The following is a 23,647-nucleotide window of genomic DNA, read 5'->3' as shown; positions in this document are numbered from 1 at the left end:
GATGATGCAATTATCAGATTTAAATAATTGCACTTTAACAAAATCCTCTCATTTATGATTGATGCATACATATGCAGAACACTTTGTTTGAAGGCGACATTCACATTATCCAATGAAACCATGATATTTAAATAATTGATGCACCTAATATCCCCAATAGAAATATGCCATTATTCATAACGCAATAATTTGTGCACACGCATACCATGTTGACATTAACCTACCTACCATATTCAGTTCCCACACCAGTAGCATTGATATTTGGAAATTGGGCCCCTCATGGACATAAATCAGTATGATGCTGGCATTATTTGTAAAAAAAAATAGAACGTCACTTTGGGAAAATGGGCTTCATGCATTTGCGTTAAGTGTCGTCCTTGTTCAGCCTGTGCAGTCCGCACATGCTAATCGGGGATTACACTTTCCGCTTTAACTTGATTTGCGCTAAATGAGACTTCCTTTAAACGAAAAATACCATAAAACGAAAAGTCTCGTCCCTGATTAGCATGCGTAGACGACAGGACCAATATCTCCCTACAAAATACAGGCTTTTTCTGTTCGACCACTAATGGGAGATTATGTTATTTTGTGTATGTAGTTCTATATTGTGTTTTTTTCCCCGAAATACTATTGTTTGTAAACACATATAACATGTAATAATTAATCACATTACTTCGATTTTTCTTGTTTCATGATTTCTTTGCAGAACCACAACTAATTAAAACTGTTGTTCCCGATTGCATGTGCTCCAGTCGCAACAGTCACATATGTAAAGAAACACACGATCAGAATCTAAAATACTTGGAAGCAAGTCAGACCGGCTAAAAGTTAAACAGGCATGTTCATACCTTTATTGTGTAAGTAATTATTATCACTTTTCACAATATTTAAAAAGCAATGATTTTTGTTTTTAATAAGTAGATAATTTGATGCGGCACTTAATAATATAATTTATTCTGAATGCCGTTTTCATTAGTGTTGAAGGGGTCCGGCCTTTTGAAGCCTTCATCGAGCTCCAGGAGCGGTAAGACAAAACAGCGTGACTGCCGAAGCTTCCAGATAGCCATTTATTAAAGAACTATTATAATAAAATAAACTTGTCTGAAGCTGTCTGTCTCATTATAAATAATTTAAAACTTCTCTTGTCGACTCAAGTTTGTTCATTTCGATGTACGGGGAATTTATGTCTCATATAAGCATTAAGCTTCATTAATACCTACTTATTCGTACTAAACCCAATGCTGATATGTATATGACTGTGTTATTGTATTTACCTTCAATAGAATGTAGCTTCGCTATTTGGCGTTTACGATGTACCCTTAATAAACCCTAGTGACAAAAGACAACAAGTATTGTTCATCAATAGTTAGGATTGCTTCGTTAAAATACTCTCAATCAGTCCCTTTTCACCAACTGCCTTTCAGTTAACTTCTTTAATTCCATAATGTTTATTTTCTTTTCTAGATAATGCTGGGTAAATAGTTGAGTTGTAACTATGGTAACCAACTGTGCTAGCATGCTTGGTAGACGGGTTTTTTACGGGTTTATAAGGTAACGAACTCACTTATCATGCTTGTCGATAAGTAGAATATTAACTATGTTTACCCAATCCGATATAACGCTTAAACGTAAGAGATAAAATGTTAGTAACGAACACAGGACTAAGATTGTACCTCAATACACGTAAGATAAATTCTCAGCAGGGCTTTTTCCAACGGACATGACTTTGCATAAAATGGGAGTCGAAACAAAATTAGCAATGCATGTGCAATATATCTCTTTAGTTTACTAGTCGGTTTGATAGACTTAATATACGCCGAAAAATTTCGCATCTGTCGTTAGTACATATTTTTCCTGAAGGAATTGAACACTTGATGTCGCTATAAAAAGCGATCATAAATAAACCCCCTTCACTTTTGCGTTTCGAAGAAATGCCTTTACGCACTTTTATCGTGAATTGACTGCCACTTTTGTGTGTGTAAAAGCCTGTTGATACACGCGTACAATTATTCTTTGAAACACACCTGTTGCACTATTCGTTCGTGGTCTATTGGTACTTTATTTCACAGTTCACTATTAGTGTTAAAATCAATTTATCGACAGCACACGTCTATTAAATAATGTGTTGTTTATTTTCACAGTATTGTATCGACCCTTCACTGATAACACTCTTGGACTCTCGGACTCATTGTCAAGATCAAACTTGAATACAAAACCTCAATCCAAACATCTGCCGCCAACTGGGTACACGGGGGTTGATTTAGGAAATGCGATACCTTTTGTCACGAGAAATGTGACCCGATAGCGGCTATAAAATCAAAGTCGGTGATTAGTAATTACTACTTCCTTAAAGTGACTTGTTTACACATTGTTCGTGTTTTTTAATGTCTCTTCATAAATGTTTTGGAAAATCCGTTATAACTTGTAAATAATTTGAATATGCAGGAGCACTTAAAATAATGGATATATGCCTGCCTGCCCCGGGGCGAATTATGGACCTCTTAAAGCAAAAGCTAAAAAGTGATCTTTTCACGCTTTGGTAAATTGACAAAATTGAAAAAAGTTGTTTCAGATTCGCAAATTTTCGTTTTAGTTATGATATTTGTGAGGAAACAGTTATACTGAACATTTACCATGGTCTAATATAGCCATTATATGCATCTTTTGACGATTTTAAAACCTAAAAATTATAAAGCGTTGCAACGCGAAACGATTGAATAATTTGGAGAGTTCTGTTTTTGTCGTTAAATTTTGTGAAACTACGAAGATTGCTTATATAAGGTATAAAATACGTTCAATATGTGTACACGGCGGAATAGCTCAGTAGGATAAAGCGTTTTTACTTCAGGTCCCTGGCAGGACTCCAGGGGTCACTGGTTCGAAACCTAGTCCGGCCAATGTTCTTTTCCTTTTTTTAATGTTATTTTTGATTTTTTACTGGAGCTTTTACGATCCAATGTTTACATTTATCGATATAAAGCATTTAATGAATAAGTTAAAAAATGCCAAAATCTGTGAAAAGGCCCCTTTAACACTACACCACACTGGCTTCTGATATGGCAGTTATAGATAGTGAGCCGATAGTACAGTGCGAGATTTGTCGACGTCGGCTTATGTTAGCATCGACTGATGTCAGCATTCACCATAGAGTGAATTCGAGTCTAAACGACTTTTAAAATACGACCTAGAACATTTTGGAAAACTTGTCAAAAAGGTATAACAATTAAACATTTCAATTTCCTTCAAAGGGAAATCCAAACTACACATGAGCACACTAATGAAGGCATCGCTGAAAGCTATGAAACACACGATGCTCATTAAGACTGCGAAATAAGGTGAACGAAATACAAAACACCCCAGGAAACCCGATACCTTGCGGGTCGTGTAATACCATAGGGGACAGTGCTGTGCATTTTGGCATGAACTTACATATGGTAAGTAAATTGGAAAAAATGAATTTCCAATTTGAAACAACTGTGTATTAACATTGATAACAAAGGTATTGGCCTACATGAAGTAAACATTCTGACACATTTTCTTAAAAAATGACCGAAATGTGGCTCCCTGAAGTAGAAGATGGGGCAAAACGGGCCATGTTCAGGCATTTAGGGGAGAACAAACTGCTTTAATTTGCAAGCCACTACAATAATTAAAGGATTTATACAAACTTTCACATATCTGCCATAACCTTTCAGCAGGGTTTCTCCAGAAAACTATTTATTGTGGAGAAATTTGCGTTTTTAATGACCATGGGAAAACATTGATACCATCTGGGGAAGACCAGGAAACCATATGTGGCCAGTGACTTTATAATTCTTTTTCGTGACCTTTAATAATGGTAGTGGCTTGCAAATTAAAGCAGTTTTTTCTCCCCTTAATACCTGAACATGGCCCGTTTTGCCCGATTTTCTACTTCAGGGAGACACATTTCGCTCATATTTAAAAGACAATTTGTCCGGATTTTTTCCACATGTAGGCCAATACCTTTGTTATCAATGTTAATACACAGTTGTTTCATATTGGGCTTTGAAAAATTTAATTTTTCCAATTTACTAACCCTATGTAAGTTCATGCCAAAATGCACAGCACTGTCCCCTATGGTATTACACGACCCCCAAGGTATCGGGTTTCCTGGGGTGCAAAAGGCAGTTTGTAAACAAAAGAATAGTAAAGCGTTGGGACCTAATGAAATATTAGCAGAATTCATAGAAAGCGCGTTCGATATTTTATCACCTTAACTAGTAATATATAACAGCCTATTTCACAACGCTCTAATATAATGCTAAGGATTGGCTTACAGTATACCGATATTTAAAGAGTTGAGTGTGAAAGTAACCTAGAACAAAATAACCGAGGAAAACACTCAATACTATACTAGCTAACGTGTTTTCACACATTCTCTTCAATTGTCTCTCAATATGGACAGAAAAAAAGAAACGATTATAACATATCAGGTTGGGTATCAATAAGGTTAAGGACGTACTGAGGGCGTTTTCTTAATACAATCATATCTAAAGTACTTCACAGCGCCCAAAAAGTATACAGAAAATGTATAGATTGTGAAATTTAATGATAAAATAAATCTTCTCTCTTTTGTCAAAAACTGGTATCGCATCATATTATCAACAAAATGATAAATGATATATTCAATTATCAAATCAGTAGTAAACAAGAGCTCCGCGGCATTTGTGATTGAATGTCCAAGTAAAAAGGAGGGCATATTTAGACGTTTCAACAGATTACATTCAGACAACAATAATGTTATTAACTGATTGACATGCTTGCATTCCCAAAATATATGTTGAATAGTTTCACATTCAGTTTCACAAAAAGTACAGTTTGCTGAAGTGGCATATCCTATTTAAACAAGAGCACCGCCTTTCGGGTGCAGACCGCTCATCTACTTTTTTTTTAAAGGTAAAGGGACTCTCAATTTCAATCACAAAGGAGGGAGGGGTTGAGTGAAGAGGGGTGTATAGTGTGGGGGTGTGGACATTTATTACATTATCTTCCAAAAATGAAAAAAAACATGCAAAAAAAAGAAAAAAAATTCGGGGGGGGGGGAGGGGTTTCTTGGGTGCGATGGATGGACGGTATTTCAAAAATAAAATAATAAAATTAAATAATTGTGTTTTTTAACCGTTTAAAAAAATTCAAAAAAAAAATTGGGGTGGGTGGGTGGGGGGTGGTCATTTGTGAGATGATCTTAAAAAAAAAATAGGGGGGATTCCGGGGGGGGGGAGGACACGGGGGATGGTTTGGGTGGAGTCTTTTGTGGTATGTCAGGTAAGAGTAGTTTTGTCAAAGTATCAATCAAATCTAATCATAAATAAAGAAGTAATGGCAATTTTAGCAAAATTTAATAATTGACCTTGAGAGTCAAGGTCATTCAAAGGTCAAGGTAAAATTCAACTTGTCAGTACAGTAACCTCATGACAGCATGAAAGTATTTGAAGTTTGAAAGCAATAGCCTTGATACTTTAGAAGTAAAGTGGATCGAAACACAAAATTTAACCATATATTCAAAGTTACTAAGTCAAAAAGGGCCATTATTCAGTAAACATGACAACCAGAGTTATGCAACTTGTCCTTTTACTGTACCCTTATGATAGTTTGCGAGTGTTCCAAGTATGAAAGCAATATCTATGATTCTTTAAGGGTAAAGTGGACCAAAACACAAAACTTAACCAAATTTTCAATTTTCTAAGTATAAAGGGCCCAAATCTGTCCAAATGCCAGTCAGATATTCATAACTTCGCTTGCACAGTCCCCTTATGATAGTTAATAAGTGTTGCAAGTATGAAAGCAATAGCTTTGATACTGTAGGAATAAAGTGGACCTAAACACAAAACTTAACCAAATTTTCAATTTTCTAAGTATAAAAAGGGCACATAATTCTGTCAAAATGCCAGTCAGAGTTACATAACTTTGCCTGCACAGTCCCCTTATGATAGTTAGTAAGTGTTGCAAGTATGAAAGCAATAGCTTTGATACTTAAGGAATAAAATGGACCTAAACACAAAACTTAACCAAAATTTTCAATTTCTAAGTATAAAAAGGGCACATAATTCTGTCAAAATGCACACCAGAGTTATCTAACTTTGCCTGCCCAGTCCTCTCATGATAGTAAGTAAGTGTACCAAGTTTGAATGCAATAGCATTGATACTTTCTGAGAAAAGTGGACCTAAACGCAAAACTTAACCGGACGCCCACGCCGACGCCAAGGGGATGACAATAGCTCATTATATTTTTTTTTGTTTAAAAAAAATAGATGAGCTAATAAAAATGAGTTTGTACCTATAATTCTATGCACAACTCTATATTAAAACCACTGTAAATGTGTATGCCTTGTAATACGAAAAGACATCTCAAAAAAATATGCCACCATTATTTTGTGTCAATATTATCAAAAATGCTTGACCATTTATCAATACACGCTGTGTTTACCAAAGTAGGTCGTAGGCTGGTAGGGATAGACGGCTTCATAAAACCTGTGTCATAAGAGCTTCTTAACTTGATGTATTTTTTACTGCGTTAATAATTCCAACGAAAAATAAGTGGTTTGGACGGAAGTTATAAACTTTGCAAAACTCTTCATGACTGTAAAAGGTTAAAAATGTAGTGCTATGCAACAAACCCCCAACAAAATGTATGCCTTTTTCATACCATTATTTAAAAACACTTTTGCTACCAATGGCTATGTCTGGGTTATATAACATTGGATTTTAAAGCACCAGCTGCATTTGAAATGGATCTTTTTTACAAAGTTCAACGAATAATTTCAATGCCTCTTTCAAAAAATCATTTTGTATCTTCTTAATTAGGTTTTCAGGATAGTGACTGTCGCAGTTGTAGAATTTTTGAAAATCAATCATAGCATTAACAATATTTTTCCATTTTACATTTCCAGTGACAATTCTACGAATCCATGAGCATTTCAGAAATATTACAAACCAAACAGACAAATCATCTTTAAACCAAAGCAATATTAATCAATCTGGTAGGATTGCAAATTTAAAAGTAGTTTTGAAATCAAACCATACTTTCATACATGTATAATAAAACAAACTGATTATAAAAAATAAATATTTTAAACAATTCTATTCAAACAACAAAAGACAGCGTTTACCTGTCCTAATTAATATCCACCGTTTCCAATTACATATTTCACTCTAACACAAAACTTGCCTCGTAACTGGGTTACCAGCATAAAGGTAAGGAGATAACGCCGTTGTGTCAATACACGATGGCCAGAAGCGGTTATGATGCGGTCAAACGTTAAAGGGGCTTGTTCACACTTAAATTGCAATTTTTTGAAGTTTTTCATTTAATGCTTTATATTGATAAATTTAAACATCGCAAATAACGTGCTCCAGTATAAAACAAAAATAAAGTTAAAATAAGAAAAAAAGTAAGCCGCACCAAGGCTCGAACCACTGACCCTTGGATCGGGGTTTTCCCCACAGGTGGTTAGCGTGTGGCTATGATATTAATTAGTGAAAACATCATTTTGAATGATAAATAATCATATTATAACGAAAAATTAACTTTTCTGAAAAAAAAAATTCACTATCAAATATATATATTATATAATATCATAGCCACACGCTAACCACCTGTGGTTTTCCCCGACTAAATATAGATTTTACATATAAATTTAAATATAAACACGCATTGTGACAACAACAACAAATATGGCGGAATCTGTATTATCAAACACGGAAGAAGAAGGTAAAATATGTTTTTTTATTGTAAAACTCAATAGTGCATATGATTTTTTTTTATAAAAGTAGATTAAAATAGTATAACTGATCAAATGATTCGTTTTCGTTACATAAGTATATGCATATACATCACAGAACGCGTAAATACTGATTCTCTCGTTTACACTTAAGTTACAGACAGAGACTAAAATTAAAAGCCAAGTTGAATACAGAATTAACTTTAGTATTCGCGCAAATAAATTAAATTTATCATTAGCCTTGGGGTACTGAGATCATTTAAACATAACAGTATCTTTTTCTTTCCTCTTAACTGACAGTGACAACATTATTTGTTGTCAGGCAATTCAAGATGCTGTGCATTTATTGACATATTCATTATTGTGTGTTATATGACAATGACATTTATTATTAACTAAAATGCATTTGAATGGTACTGGTAGTTTATTAATTTAAATCCAAATCTCATAGTTAACCCTTTAAGCGCTGGAACCGAATTTTGAAGGCCTTTGCAAACAGTTTGGATCCGGATGAGACGCCATGTTCCAGAGGAGACGCCACAGAACGTGGCGTCTCATCAGGATCCAAACTGTTTGCTATTCTGATAGTATTCTTTGAAAAAAGTCTAAGAAATGGCTAATTTAAGAAATTCAGCGGATGACATTTTAGCAGATGACAAATTTCCCAGCACGCAAAGGGTTTATGTTTTTATATTAGTTTCTTCTGCACAGCTATTTTATAAATAAACTGAATAACCAAAATATTTTTGAAAATAGTAACACAGTTTAGTAATTCATGGCATCAAATGCATGTAGCTGGCGCCAGACAACTCGCCCCAATACCAACTTGCCCCAAAACAAACTCGCATCAAACAAATGGTCACTCGCTCCAACCAAGAGACAACTCGCCCAAATTTATTTTCGTGCATCTTATTGTTTCTTTATTTAAAGTATTTTATCTTTATATTCTTTGTTAATTTAGCAAAGCACATATATATTTTGATAAATGTGTATTTCAACAGTACATTGTATTGTGAATAAATCAAATACAGGTCATCTGAAATGCATGTATCATTATATTTGTATAAGCCAAGAATATTCTTTTGAATATCATCAAGATTTGATTTCCTGAATGTCGAAGAAAACTTATGAGATAATAATACCACATATTTACAACTCACTTTTTTAATGGAGACCATAAATAGTTTTAAAAAGTGGTTTAAATTGTGTATTTACTTTTTCAATAGGATACAACCATAATAAAACCAAGAAGTTTATGAAGAAGGGATCACTGGATTTTGTCACTTTGGTACAAGAAACAGAAAAGTTATACTTATTTAGCTGCATTTTTTTCTGTTGATTTCATTTGAGAATATTGAAATAATTTGTAGATAATGTTTCCAGATATTCAGGCAAGTTGAGATTTCATTGAAAAAAAAAAATGTCATTTCACAATATTCTTGAATGGAAACAGAAAAAACACAGTTCAACGCACTAGTTGTTGATATATAAAACAAAGTCTTTGTATGTAAAACTGTGTTGCTACATGAGCAAAGAATTTAAAAAATGATCCTACACTTCACTAGGTGAATATTGAAATTTTACACAAAAAAACTGACAGGAATGTTTAAAAATGGTGTCATGAAAAATAAAATATTCTATATGTACATGTAGCTACATCTTATGTCAAAATTCTTAGCTTTATGTTCAAAACATTTATTGTTAAATGCAGAAATTTCTTTTCAAGGATATCATTGACCACCTTACTTATACGGAAGCATAGGAGCTGTTGAAGGAAATTGCTGCCAGACAGTCAATAGTTATCACTGACAGCCTGTCCTGGCCCAGCTTGGACCATCCTCAAGCTAACCATGATGGTGTGTTTGCAAGAATTGTCCATTTGGTAGACCATGATGAAGACCATCTTTGTTGTGGCATGGCCTAACAATACTGTACAAGCCAGAGACCAGTATGTTTACTGTTGTTGAATATGACCCATTTTTCATGTTTATTTTTCTGTGGGCCTGTTTAACAGAATTAATAATGCACTTTATCTATTTCAAATATGTTATTTTTCTGTGGACTATTTAACAGAATTATTAATGCATTTTATCTATATCAAATATTTTATTTGTCTGTGGGCCTGTTTAACGGAATTAGTAATGCATTTTATCTTTATCAAATATTGTTGCTTGTAATATGAATATAGAACATGTATAACTACTCATGTAATTGTCTCAGCTTGAAATCAAAAGTGTAGAAAATTTAACTCATTTACTGTCGAAACAGTGGCCATTATGTTCCTGCATCTTAAAAGTTGGACAATAACAGCTAATATATATATATATAGATAGATTTAGCAAGGGGTTTTGAGTTTTTTATGTGTTCATACTTTTCAGAAAAAGGGTTAAGTGGTGACTGATCCTCTCACCCTCCTTATCCAGGAAACGTTTCGGAACAACGTGTTGGCACTGAAGATGTGGAGGACACAGATTGATCACAGTACATCCTTTGGATACATGGACACCTTCAACGGGACGACAACAAAACTGTACCTGCCTTTTTTTGACAGGAAGTAGTTAATAAAATTATTGTTAACAGCTTTTTTAGTCTTGTTGTTTAAGAATGCTTGCAACATTTAAGTGGATAAACGGTTGTTTTAAATTTGAATCTTCAGTAATGCATTCTTTATTAAATGGTGTAATCTTATTTCTTTCAATATAGTGTAAATAATAAAAACATAATTATCCTTTGTATACAAAATGAACACCAAGTTTACTGTTCTATTAATCATTATTTATTTATCTTGTTTTTTTTGTCAGAAATATTACAGGGGCATACATACAGTATTCCTTAAATAAAAGGGGTATTTCTTAGAAAATTAACATGTATTTTAGCAATGCATATTCAAACTTTTTCCACATTTATAACCAGCAGCAATATGTAAGTATTATAATGTAACACAAATTAATACTATGAATTTACTACTGATTTTGCCGTGCCTGTCATCAAATAAACATGTTTTACTGAAAGTTTCTTAAAAGATGTTATGTGGAAGACTTAATCAATCATTAAATAAATATTTGAGCCTCGCTCTGGGAAAAGGGGGTTTAATGCATGTACTTAAGGTTGTCTAAGATTAGGCTGTGCAGACTGCACAGGCTAATCAGGGGCAACACTTTCCGCCTTATCTGAATTTTCTCTAAGAGACTCCCTTTCAACATTAAATACAATAAAGCAGCAATTGTCTGCCTGATTGGTATGATCAGCACAGATTAATCTCGTACGACAATTTACGCACATGCATTAAGCCATTTTCCCAGGGCAAGGCTCATCCATTTATTTTAGCTCTATAACTTTTGAATCATGATGCAGTTTCATATAATAATGTATTATGAGTCGTTTTTAATTGATGCATATTGTTTTGTTCAGTGTTGAACTCAACATGTACAAATGTATTATAATAAGGTGTTCACTTAACATTCTTGCAGTAATGTTTTGCTGTGTAATATACATGAAATAATAAATCAAAATTGAACGACTAGCTTCTTATTTCTTCATGTTATTTATTAAAACATTTTAAACCAAAACAACAAAATCCATAACATAATGAACACAAAACATAATACTCTATATTCATGAAACAAAACTATGATTGATAACATTTTGAATAAATGTTTCCAACTTTCAACATTTGACAGATCAAATTATTTCTGAATTCCACCAATTTTTTTATTTATGGATAAACAGCACTTTATCATCTTTATGACAGTTTATGTAAGGCTATTACAATAAATGGTTGTTTATAGACTGATAAACAATGGAAAACAATACATAATCTATACATAGCATTGTGCTTTGATGTCATTGTTAATGGAACATAAACAAATGTGGTGTGCAGCACGCACTAAACATTGACTATGGTAGCTTATACCTAAAAGAGTCAATAATTCCTGTTCATAGTCTTTACTTGTGACAAAAAATCAGGAAAATGCTGAGCCCAGTGTTTATTTAGCTATTTGCCAGACAAGGTTTTCACAAATTCTTCTGTTTCAGAGTGACCTATGATCAAATACTTTGGATCCTCTATTGTAATAACAAAACAATTAATTCACCATATTTGATCATGGGTTTCCCATAAAAAAACTCAACACAAATCATGATACATAACACCTATAAGAGTCAACAATTCCTGTTAATCGTCTTGACTTGTGACAAAAAATCTGGAACTTGGCCCATTGTTTATGTAGTTATTTGCCAGACAAGGTTTTTACCTATTCTTCTTTTTCAGAGTGATCTATGATTGAATACTTTGGATCCTTTATTTTTATAACAAAACAATTAACAAAATTCACAATACCTAACACACTTAAAACTCAAATAAATATTCTCATTGCATTTCAGGGCACTTGTATGCTATGTTCATCAGTATTTTATCAATGATATTTCTGCCCTATGTTTATAAGCAGTTCACATATTAAAATCACATTTTATCATCATGATGATGACAGGACAGTCGACCATAATGTCACACATTTGGTCACGCCTTCATATTACACAAATAAATTCAAGCATCATTTCAAATACTAAAGTCATCTACTGACTGAAAAAACAGCCAGGGCCACACATGCACTTTCATACTCAATGGTATACATCCTATATAAACCATGCTGCCAAATTCACACATGTTCCTACCCATAGTCAGTTATCATTGATTTCAGCTTTGTCAATTTTTTAATTCATAATAATGGTATGTTGAAGTTAGTTAAAACAACATAGTTACATACACCATGTACCAATTTGTATGAGTAAATCTTCATATTGTTTCCAGGTTGCTTGCCCTGACCTATTGGATATTGCAGCTCCTCATTAGCAGCAGGTCGATATATAAGGGGCAATTGTAGAGGCAATCAGCTTTGGATAAGCTGAATCAAAAAGGAACTTTGATCGAAGGGTTTTTTCCTTGATGATCTCTGTGTACTCAGTGCATGTACGTGTATCCCTTCTTTTCATTGATTGGCACCACTGTCCATGTGTTGGCTGCCTTAAATTTACTCTGAAATAACATATAAGCATATTTGTAATTTTGAAATGTTCACTAAAACTTATCATAAAAACTATGTATGAAATTTGTTTGCTATTTTAAACATTATTTTATTCATATCATGCCAATCAGGTAACATACCAATACTTTTCTGGGCTACTTGATTCCCCAGTATTAACTTACGAACCTACCAATACTTTTCTGGGCTACTTGATTCACCAGTATTAACTTATGAACCTACCAATACTTTTCTGGGCTACTTGATTCACCAGTATTAACTTATGAACCTACCAATACTTTTCTGGGCTACTTGATTCACCAGTATTAACTTATGAACCTACCAATACTTTTCTGGGCTACTTGATTCACCAGTATTAACTTATGAACCTACCAATACTTTTCTGGGCTACTTGATTCACCAGTATTAACTTATGAACCTACCAATACTTTTCTGGGCTACTTGATTCACCAGTATTAACTTATGAATCCACCAATACTTTTCTGGGCTACTTGATTCACCAGTATTAACTTATGAACCTACCAATACTTTTCTGGGCTACTTGGTTCACCAGTATTAACTTATGAACCTATTTATATGATGAAGTTATCATACTTGAGTCACTAACTGACAATTACTGTACTACTAGAGATTGGAGGAGAATGGCATTGAAATAATTTTATGACCAATCACCATGCAAGTTATCTGAACGGTTCAGAAAACAAACCAGTTATCGGATATCCTCTGGTTTTCATAACATAAAAAGTTTCTGGTAAAAAAAATGATAAAGCAATTATATTACCAAGGAACTTTAGGAAGCACATAGAATCTTATTGAATATTAATTTATTATTTTATCAATTAAAATATGCTAAGACAGGGTTGTTTGCATACTGTAAGTAAGATGTTATCTCTCCAATTCCTGACACATGACCAGGTGTGGTACTTCCTTGTGACACAAATGACAGGCCAGGACCTGGCGGGGGCTGATGACCGTGCATAGGTGAAGAGTTTGTTGTTCTAACATTATGCTGAACAGTCAAACTTGCAACAGTTTGGCCGGCACGTCTTCCTAAATAACTTAAAAAGAAGGTTTGTTTTAGAATATAAAATAGATCACATATCAATTTAAAGAAACAACAAAATTGATGTTAAAATCAGGGAATAGACTGTATAATCATATTATCATATCATGATAATTGATTACATAATATAACATATACATTTGCATACCAGTATATTTTATAATATTATATATACCGAATAAATTCATCATTCATAATTCATCATTTATCATTAATTTCATGTTTCATTTGACTCGTGTTGGAGTGTTCCTTATAAGTTATAACGAATTCATTAAATTGATACGAACATCTTGGCATAGGGGCATAAAGCCTTATTTTAAAACGCGCAATGAACAAATTATGTTATCAGTGCGTATCTGGTTTCGTTGCAGAGTAAAATATCCATACAATAAAACTAAATACCTATCAAAACTTTTGCTAAAATTCCTTTGTAAACAGGCAACACTTGCCAAAAACTAAACGTAACTTCTAAAATATGACTTACAATTCGTGTGTTTAAGCCATTACCCTGTCTTCGTCTCTTCCAACGATACTCCTATGGTTCTGCAAACACTCAGTCTTGTCGCCAAGATTGAATAATTTCGAGCGATGTCGCTGGCGCCGGCTTTTGTTTCTCTTTTTTTTATATTTTCGATCACAGAAATGAGATGCAATGTTTGTAAACCAAAAGCGGATAAGCGCATGCGCATGCTGCATTCTGGTATACTAGTTGGGATCCCATTCACAATTTCTGACTAAAAATAACCCATTTGATTCTGAGACGCTTTATAATTTTCAGGTTTTCAAATCGTCAAAAGTTGCATTTAATGGAAATTTTAGAGCATGGAAACAATTTGTTGTTTTTTTTAAAGCAAATATCATAACTACAATGAAAATTTGCAAATCTGAAACAATTTTTTCCAATTTTGTCAATTTATCAAAGTGTGAACAAGTCCCTTTAAGAGCAAAATATACTGACGGAAAAAAGTTCAGCTACATGGTTAATGTTACGGTATAAGAAATATCAAATGACCTTGGGCTTTGTTTATCTTTGCATTTCGTTGGGGTGTTGATCCTTAAATCGGTTCAATATGTTTTCGTGTGTAATACTGTTCCTTGAAAGCATACGGTCGGAAAAACACAAAACCACGTTGTGCACGTGCACAGCAATTTATTCTTTGTAAAGACAAAAACGATTTGAATGTGTAGATTGGTAGAGGAGTGACATAAAGAAAGCAGGATAAAAAATTCGATATTCCAAATGGGACGTGTTCCAGGACTGACGTTGAAAAGACGTCAACAAGCGCTTGGAATGCTTGTTGCTGGCATGCCCGTAAATGACGTCGCCAATCACTTTGGTGTCAATAGATGTACTGTAAGTCGCCTAAAGACACGGTATCAGCAAACTGGAAGCGCTAAAGACCGACCTCACTCCGGTAGGCCTAAAAAGACCACCCAACGTGAAAACAATTACATCGTGACGTCATCGAGGCGTCATCGATTTTTGACAAGTGGTAAGATTGCCGCTAGGCTGTGCAACACTACAGGGACGCTCGTTTGCAATAGGACTGTGCGCAACCGATTGCGAGCGTCAGGATAAGGTGCCTTCAGACCCTACGTTGGGGTGCCGTTGTCACAACGCCACCGCCAGGAAAGGCTCAACTGGACGATACTTCATCAGCGATGGACACGTGCCGACTAGAACGATGTTTTATTCACGGACGAATCGAGATTCACTGTTGATTTTGCCGATGGAAGTGTGAGGGTTTGGCGGCGTCGTGGCGAACGGTTTCATGACGCCAACGTTAAGGAACACGACATATACGGAGGTGGCAGTGTTATGATGTGGGGTGGCATCAGTCACCAGTCAAGAACAGATCTTGTTCACGTCCCCGGGACACTCACATCTGTTCGATATTGCGACGAGATCATCAGAACTGTTGTCGTACCTTTCATACGCCAAGGACACGCCCGCATATTTCAACAGGATAATGCCCGTCCTCACACTGCACGTCATACACGGGCTGTATTACAACAAAACCATATTGTAACACTGGATTGGCCTGCCAGATCTCCAGACCTTTCTCCAATTGAACACATGTGGGACGTGTTAGGCCAAAGAGTACGTCGACAACGTAAACGACCTTGAGCGGGCCCTTCAGAGAGGGTGGGCTAGGATCCCTCTAGGAGTCATACGTGACCTTATTGGCAGCATGAGACGAAGATGCATGGCTAAAGCGGGAGGCCATAACAGATATTGACAGTAGGAGACATTGGATTATGATATGCCGAAATTCACGTAACATTTTTGACCAGATGAACTTGAAGAAATGAATTTGTTTTGATACAGAAATGTGGCTTAATGGTTAATCTTTCAATATTAAAAAATAAATTGGAAACAATTTTAATGTGTCAATATTTATATGCATGTGAACACATTTAGCTAAACTTTTTTACGTCAGTATATGTACGTTTTGTGATGAAAATCCGTATATTGTTCAAATTGATCAAAATTTAATAGAGTTTTTCAAACGTCAGAAAATATCCATACTTAAGTTTTCATTCAGTCAATAAATAAACACTAACATTTTCGAATTTCACACTCTAAATAAATTTCAACACAAGCAAAAATTTCAACAGTAGACTTCTCCATTATTAAATAACAACAAATATCTATAAAAACAAAAACAAAAGATATTTCGCGTGTATGTTAAAATATTTCTTTTTGTTGTTGAAAATGTTTGTCAATAAAATTGTATCGGGAGTTGTGAATAAAGTTTTCTCAGACATTCTGAGCCGCATTACATCCACACACATTTGAATGACTTCGAACGTAGTTTACAATCTTATCAGGGGCCCATCATCGAGTAATAAAACGCACAAAGAAGAAGTATTTGTGAAAACATGTTTGGAGATAAAAACTGTGCGTGATTCTGATCAGTCCTTATGTTAATTAAAAATGCCTTCATCGTCTCCACAAGTACTCATATACGACAGTAATGGTAGATCAACAGAGTGCATGCACATGGTTGGTGGTTTCTTTGTCGCATTTGGCCTTGTTTCAAATCTGGATTATTATTGGAAACGAATACACATGTAGTTTACATTGACGTCGTTTCTTTGAGGATTTTGACTCATATTTGTGAACTAGTAGCACACTTGAATGAGACTCAGCTGTTGACATTTTGACAATAAAACCGTAAGTTATTCAAAGTACAAAGCCGATACATACACGTTTATTCGTACAAGTTGCAGAAGTTGAAGGCTCATAACTTCGCCAAAAATCAATGGGTCGGAACGAATTTCACACTTTATCTGTAGTTCATATAGGTTGACTCAAATACCAAAAATTAGCTCAATATCTGAAAGCGTTGCGCGAAAAAACTCCGGAAAAAATCTATTATATTGAATATATCTAAGTCCACGGCCCATAAATTCGCCAAAAATCAATGGACCAGAACGAATTTCACACTTCATCTGCAGGTCATGTAGGCAGACTCACATACCAATCATCCGCTCAACATATGAACGCGTTGCGTAAAAAAACCTCCGGAAAACATTTATAATATTGAATATTCTAAGTCCTAGTATCATAACTTCGCCAAAAATCAACGGATCGGAACGAATTTTACAATTCATCTGTAGGTCATGTAGGTGGACTCACAAACTAAAAGTTAACTTAATATCTTAAAGCGTTGCGTAAAATAATGAATGCCCGACGGACAGACGGACAGACGGACAGAGAGTGCAACTGCATATATGCCCACCTACCGGGGAATCAAAGTACTGACAGTACTGGTGTGACGATGCTTTTGAAGAGGATGGATATATACAAGCATCAATTTAAGTTGATCTATATAATCACAATTGTGCATGTGGGTACGAAAAAAAATTTTGGTACACAAATTTTGGGAACGAAATAAATTATGCCAAAAACAATTTGGTTACGAAAAAAATTGGGTACGAAAAAAAAGTGGGTACGAAAAAAATTTTGCAACAAAATAAAAATTGGGTACGAATAAAAAATGGGAACGAAACAATTTTGGTCCGGAAAAAAATGGGGGTACGGGGACGTAGTTCCCCTGGGGAACTTGACCCAAAGTCAAGTCACATATTTCAATCTAGGCCATGTCAAACTCAAAGTGTCAAAGTCAAATGAAAGATGCGTTCATTAATTATTGTCCCATTGTTTACTACTGCTGTGAGTTTTTATATAATATAACTGATGACCATCATGTGAGAGAACATTTACATTATCTAAGTTTATCAGGTTTAGGAGCCTTTTAGATAACAAAGTTGGCTAGTTTTCAATGTCGCTTCTGGGGATCAAACCCGCAGGACATCCTCCTGCAATCAAAGACGATACTCTACCACTAGGCTTTTAGGAATATTAATTTTTTTTCGATCCCTCGTCAGAGCAACCAACAAAAATTAAGTAAAATATTGCTGACTCGGTATTATTGAGTCTGTTCATGAGAGATAATAGAAGATGCAACATCTCTCACGCCCCCTAGCATCGCCTTAAGCAGTATTCAATTCTCAACAAGAAAGTGCTGGAGTCATTGATCCCGAGGGACCAGAAACAAGAGGGTCATTTTTTATGTGAAACAAGGGCTGTTTGTAAAACATGCATGCCCCCCATATGGGCTGTCAGTTGTAGTGGCAGCCATTGTGTGAATACGTTTTTGGCACTGTGACCTTGGCCTTTGACATAGTGACCTGAAAATCAATAGGGGTCATCTGCGAGTCATGATCAATGTACCTATGAAGTTTCATGATCCTATGCGTAAGCTTTCTCGAGTGATCATCCGGAAACCATTTTACTGTGTCAAGTCACCATGACCTTGACCTTTGAACGAGTGACCTGAAAGTCGATAGGGATCATCTGCGAGTCATGATCAATGTACATATGAAGGTTCATGATCCTAGGCGTAAGCGTTCTTGAATTATCATCCGAAAACCTTTTTTTTTAAGTTGAGTCACCGTGACCTTGACCTTTGACCTAGTGACCTGAACATCAATAGGGGTCATCTGCGAGTCATGACTAATGTACCTATGAAGTTTCATGATCCTAGGCATAAGCATTCTTGAGTTATCATCCGAAAACCATTTTACTATTTTGGGGCACCGTGACCTTAACCTTCGACCTAGTGACCTGAAAATCAAAAGGGGTCATCTGCGAGTCATGATCAATGTACCTATAAAGTTTTATGGTCCTAGGCATAAGCGTTCTTGAATTATCATCCGGAAACCATTTTACTATTTCGGGTTACCGTGACCTTGACCTTCGAACTAGTGACCTGAAAATCAATAGGGGTCATCTGCGAGTCATGATCAATGTGCCTATGAAGTTTCATGATCCTAGGCATAAGCGTTTTTGAGTTATCATCCGGAAACCATTTTACTATTTCGGGTTACCGTGACCTTGACCTTTGACCTAGTAACGAGAAAATCAATAGGGGTCATCTGCAATTCATGATCAATGTACCTATGAAGTTTCATGATCCTAGGCATAAGCGTTCTTGAGTTATCATCCGAAAACCATTTTACTATTTCGGGTCACCAACTCACCATGACCTTGACCTTTGACCTAGTAACCTGAAAATCAATAGGGGTCATCTGCGAGTCATGATCAATGTACCTATGAAGTTTCATGATCCTAGGCATAAGCGTTCTTGAGTTATCATCCGGAAACCATTTTACTATTTCGGGGCACCGTGACCTTGACCTTTAACCTAGTGACCTGAAAATCAATAGGAGTCATCTGCGAGTCATGATCAATGTACCTATGAAGTTTCATGATCCTAGGCCTAAGCGTTCTTGAGTTATCATCCGGAAACCATTTTACTATTTCGGGTCACCGTGACCTTGAGCTTTGACCTAGTAACCTCAAATCAATAGGGGTCATCTGCGAGTAATGATCAATGTACCTATAAAGTTTCATGATCCTAGGCCTAAGCGTTCTTGAGTTATCATCCGGAAACCATCTGGTGGACGGACATACGGCATACGGATGGACGGACATACCGACATGAGCAAAACAATATACCCCCTCTTCTTCGAAGGGGGGCATAAAAAGCGTACAATGCGCATGGGTTGAAATGTACTCAAGCATGTGACTTTCTCTTTCTATCCCTCGTCCCACTGGACGCTTAAAGTTGGAAGGGTGAGCATTTTTATATATAAATTTGGCCCCAGGGGCATAATTTAGTTTGCACAAAAAATGCCATATTTAAGCGTATGTTCATTTTTGTGACCCCCGGGGCAGGGTCAAATTTGACCCCAGGGGGCATAATTTGAACAAACTAAGTAAAGAACTATTAGATGTCACTACGTACCGAATTTGGTAGCCCTAGGCCCTACGGTTATGGACAAGAAGGTTTTTTAAGTTTGCACAAAATAGGCTTAATAAATGCAATGTGCATTTTTGTGACCCCCGGGGCGGGGTCAAATTCGATCACAGGGGCATAATTTGAACAAATTTGGTAGAGGACTATTTGATGTCACTACATACCAAATTTGGTAGCCCTATGCCATACGGTTATGGACAAGACGGTTTTTAAAGTTTGCACAAAATAGGCCTTATTTAAGTGTATGTTCATTTTTGTGACCCCCGGGGCAGGGTCAAATTTGACCACAGGGGCATAATTTGAACAAACTAAGGAGAGAACTCTTAAATGTCACTACATACCGAATTTGGTAGCCCTAGGCCCTACGGTTATGTACAAGAAGGTTTTTAAAGTTTGCACAAAATAGGCTTTATATAAGCATATGTTCATTTATGTGACCCCTGGGGCAGGGCCAAATTTGACCCCAGGGGCATAATTTGAACAAATTTGGTAGAGGACTATTATTGTTTAGGAGAAGAAGATATTTAAAAAAAAGGTAACGCACGGACGCACGCACGACGGACACAGGACCATGACATAAGCCCCACTGGCCTCTGGCCAGTGGAGCTAAAACACTTGATTAATGTTCGAAATAAAATCATTTGATTGCACAAAATAGGCCCAATATAAGCATATGTTCATTTTTGTAACCCCCGGAGCAGGGTCAAATTTGACCCCAGGGGCATAATTTGAACAAATTTGGAAGAGGACTATTAGATGCCACTATATACCAAATTTGGTAGCCCTATGCCATACGGTTATGGACAAGAAGGTTTTTAAAGTTTGCACAAAATATGCCATATTTGAGCGTATGTTCATTTTTGTGACCCCCGGGGCAGGGTTATATTATAATATATAATTATAATAATAATAATATAATTATATATTATATTATGCTTTATATAAGCATATGTTCAATTTATTGACCCCCGGGGCGGGGTCAAATTTGATCACAGGGGCATAATTTGAACAAATTTGAAAGAGGTTCACCCCAGGAACATTTGTGAGAAGTTTTATCAGAATTGGTTTGTTGTTTAGGAGAAGGAGATGTTTAAAAAAAAAAGGTAACGCACGGACGCACGCACGACGGACACAGGACCATGACATAAGCCCCGCTGGCCTCTGGCCAGTGGAGCTAAAAAACACTTGATTAATGTTCGAAATAAAATCTTTTGATTAATGACAATACTATTATTTGAGCCAGGTCACAGGGAAAGGGCAGTCTAATCAGTATCCAATTAAACTATTTGTTATTGTCAGAGAACCGCTTTTAAGCAAACAGCTTTCAAGCAACTGCAGGCTGATCTGGATCCAAACTGGCCACAATCGCCTTAATGTCTCTTTTACTGTGACACAGTTCATTTGACTTAAAAATGATTTTAATAATAAAAGGGTCCTTTTCACGTTTCGGTTTATTGACAAAAAAATGTTTCAGATTCGCAAAGTTTCGTTGTAGTTATGATATTTTTGAGGAAACAGTAATACTGAACATTCACCGTGCTCTAATATAGCCATTATATGCATATTTTAACGATTTAAAAACCTGAAAATTATAAAGCGCTGCAACGCGAAACGATGGAATAATTTTGAGATTTCTGTTCTTGTTGTTATATTTTGTGAAACTACGAGGATTACTTATATAAAGTATAAAATACAGTATACATTGTAAGAGCACAAATGGCCGAGTGGTCCAAGCGGTAGACTTTTACTCCAGGACTCCCGGGGTCAGTGGTTCGAGCCCAGTTGAGGGTTACTTTTTTTCTCTTTTTAATTGTATTCTTGTGTTTTTTTACTGGAGCTTTTAATGTCCAATGTTTACATTTATCAATATAAAGCATTAAATGACAAACTTCAATACATGCCCAAATTTGTGAAAAGGCCCTTTAAAGAGCAAAAGCGTACGCGCTAAAAATAAACCATGCTAGGTTGGATGTTTTGAGCGAGTTAAAGCTACTGTACCCGCAATTAACGCCTGCGTTACATTTCGATGTTGGCTTATATTGGTATTCATCTTAAAATGTATCCGGGACTATACGGCTACATGCGGCCAAGTCCGGTTTACTTCGGATTTCAAAATCATAGATCGTGTTGCATTGTTCGCTCACGAACGAGTAACGGACATCGGCAAAATAAGACATAATACGCAGTGTTTCAATTTAATAGTTAAAAGTGGTTAAATCAACACGCTGTAAAATTATATCTTGGACAGATCAACTCAATAAAACACCCGATTGAGGCAAACATAGATGAATCATTTTTTCGATTAGAACATTAAAAAAATATTATTATAACTAATTGTTCACGCTAGATATTATATAGTGTTGTATTTTTAGTATAGAAATCCGCTAAGGCTGCTTTCTTTGTTGCCATCGGGGCTAGGTGGACGTCTATTATCAGAACAGGATATTATGTTGTCATCGTTTCATATTATAAATAGGCGAAGTATGGTCTGTTCTGATGCTCGGCAGAGTCTGTTTGTCAGATATTTAAACAGTTGCCATAACACAAGCAGATTTGAATAAAAGCTGGGAACAGAGAGAATCTGGGGGAGAGTGAAGTTGAGCGTAGACATTTAATGATACAAGAAGTTGGAGTGAGTTATTCATAAATTTAACGGGTGTTTATATTTCTAATCTTAGTGTGTAAATAAAATGTAGAGTCGATATACTGTGTTGTGACTTTTGAAGTTATGAACTTTCTCCCTGAAAATTGTAACAATAGTTACTCAATAAGTCAAAATGTGTCATGTAACATACATGTTCATTTTGTGTATTCCAGAGTAATGTCGCAACAACATTTTTGATACTTTTTGCATCCATACCATAGCAGTTTCGACTGGTAATATCAGAATTACTTTGCAGTTGTAATAAATAAATGAAGACAAAAACTTCATAAAGAAACGGAGATGGTTGACCATGCACTTACCTATTAAACGTCCTCCAAGTTCATTATTTAAGTCCTACAATGTCTCACTCTGACTAAATGTCACAAATGAATTAAAAGTTCGTAAAAGTTCGCAAATTTAATCCGACACGATGCTGTGAATTTGTTTTGTGAACCGGAACAACACCATACCAATTGCAACACATCCAGACAACGCCCCCATAGCAAGGGAAGTAAAAAGCTTAAAGCTTAAATAGCCACTCGATGAAACGCGTATTAAACACCTGACAATCTTGTTGACCCCACTTCATATGCCGGACTGTAATGATAGGCGGGGATCGCACACAGGTAACTTGATAAAAGTTAGCGACACGTTTGTTTGAATCTCGTGCTTGGGCCGTGCTCTGTGAAAAAGGGGGGGGGGGGGTAATGCATGTACGTAAACTGTCGTCCCAGATTAGCCTACGTGTCGCACATGCAAATCAGGGACGACACTTTCCGCTTTTATGATATTTTCTGTTTAACGAAAGTCTCTTCTTAACAAAAATC

The 23,647-nt window shown here is 35.7% G+C and overlaps 1 protein-coding gene and 1 long non-coding RNA gene across 4 annotated transcripts in view; one reads left to right on the top strand and one right to left on the bottom strand.

The window, feature by feature from the left end:
* LOC127876105 (uncharacterized) overlaps nucleotides 1-23,301 on the bottom strand; it is a 50,747-nt gene extending 27,446 nt beyond the window's left edge. Inside the window, exon 1 of one of the 2 annotated variants that reach the window (XM_052421034.1) lies at nucleotides 23,141-23,301. The gene's annotated coding sequence lies outside the window, so the exon portion shown is untranslated. Of the gene's footprint in view, nucleotides 1-7,130; nucleotides 7,259-23,140 lie in introns of those variants that run through there. The other variant, XM_052421033.1, reaches the window with a different exon arrangement.
* On the top strand, nucleotides 7,631-11,259 carry LOC127876135 (uncharacterized). Of its 2 annotated transcripts, XR_008047669.1 has the most exons (4): nucleotides 7,682-7,732; nucleotides 8,969-9,030; nucleotides 9,469-9,690; nucleotides 10,121-11,259. It is a non-coding gene; the product is annotated as an uncharacterized LOC127876135 (long non-coding RNA). The 2 variants fall into 2 exon arrangements; XR_008047670.1 differs by lacking the exon at nucleotides 8,969-9,030 and having other exon boundaries at nucleotides 7,631-7,732.
* Nucleotides 23,302-23,647: the final 346 nt, after the last annotated feature.

Source organism: Dreissena polymorpha, chromosome 4 (genome assembly GCF_020536995.1).
Source record: "Dreissena polymorpha isolate Duluth1 chromosome 4, UMN_Dpol_1.0, whole genome shotgun sequence".
NCBI lineage: Eukaryota > Metazoa > Mollusca > Bivalvia > Myida > Dreissenidae > Dreissena > Dreissena polymorpha.
This window is presented reverse-complemented; position numbering and strand designations above follow the sequence as displayed.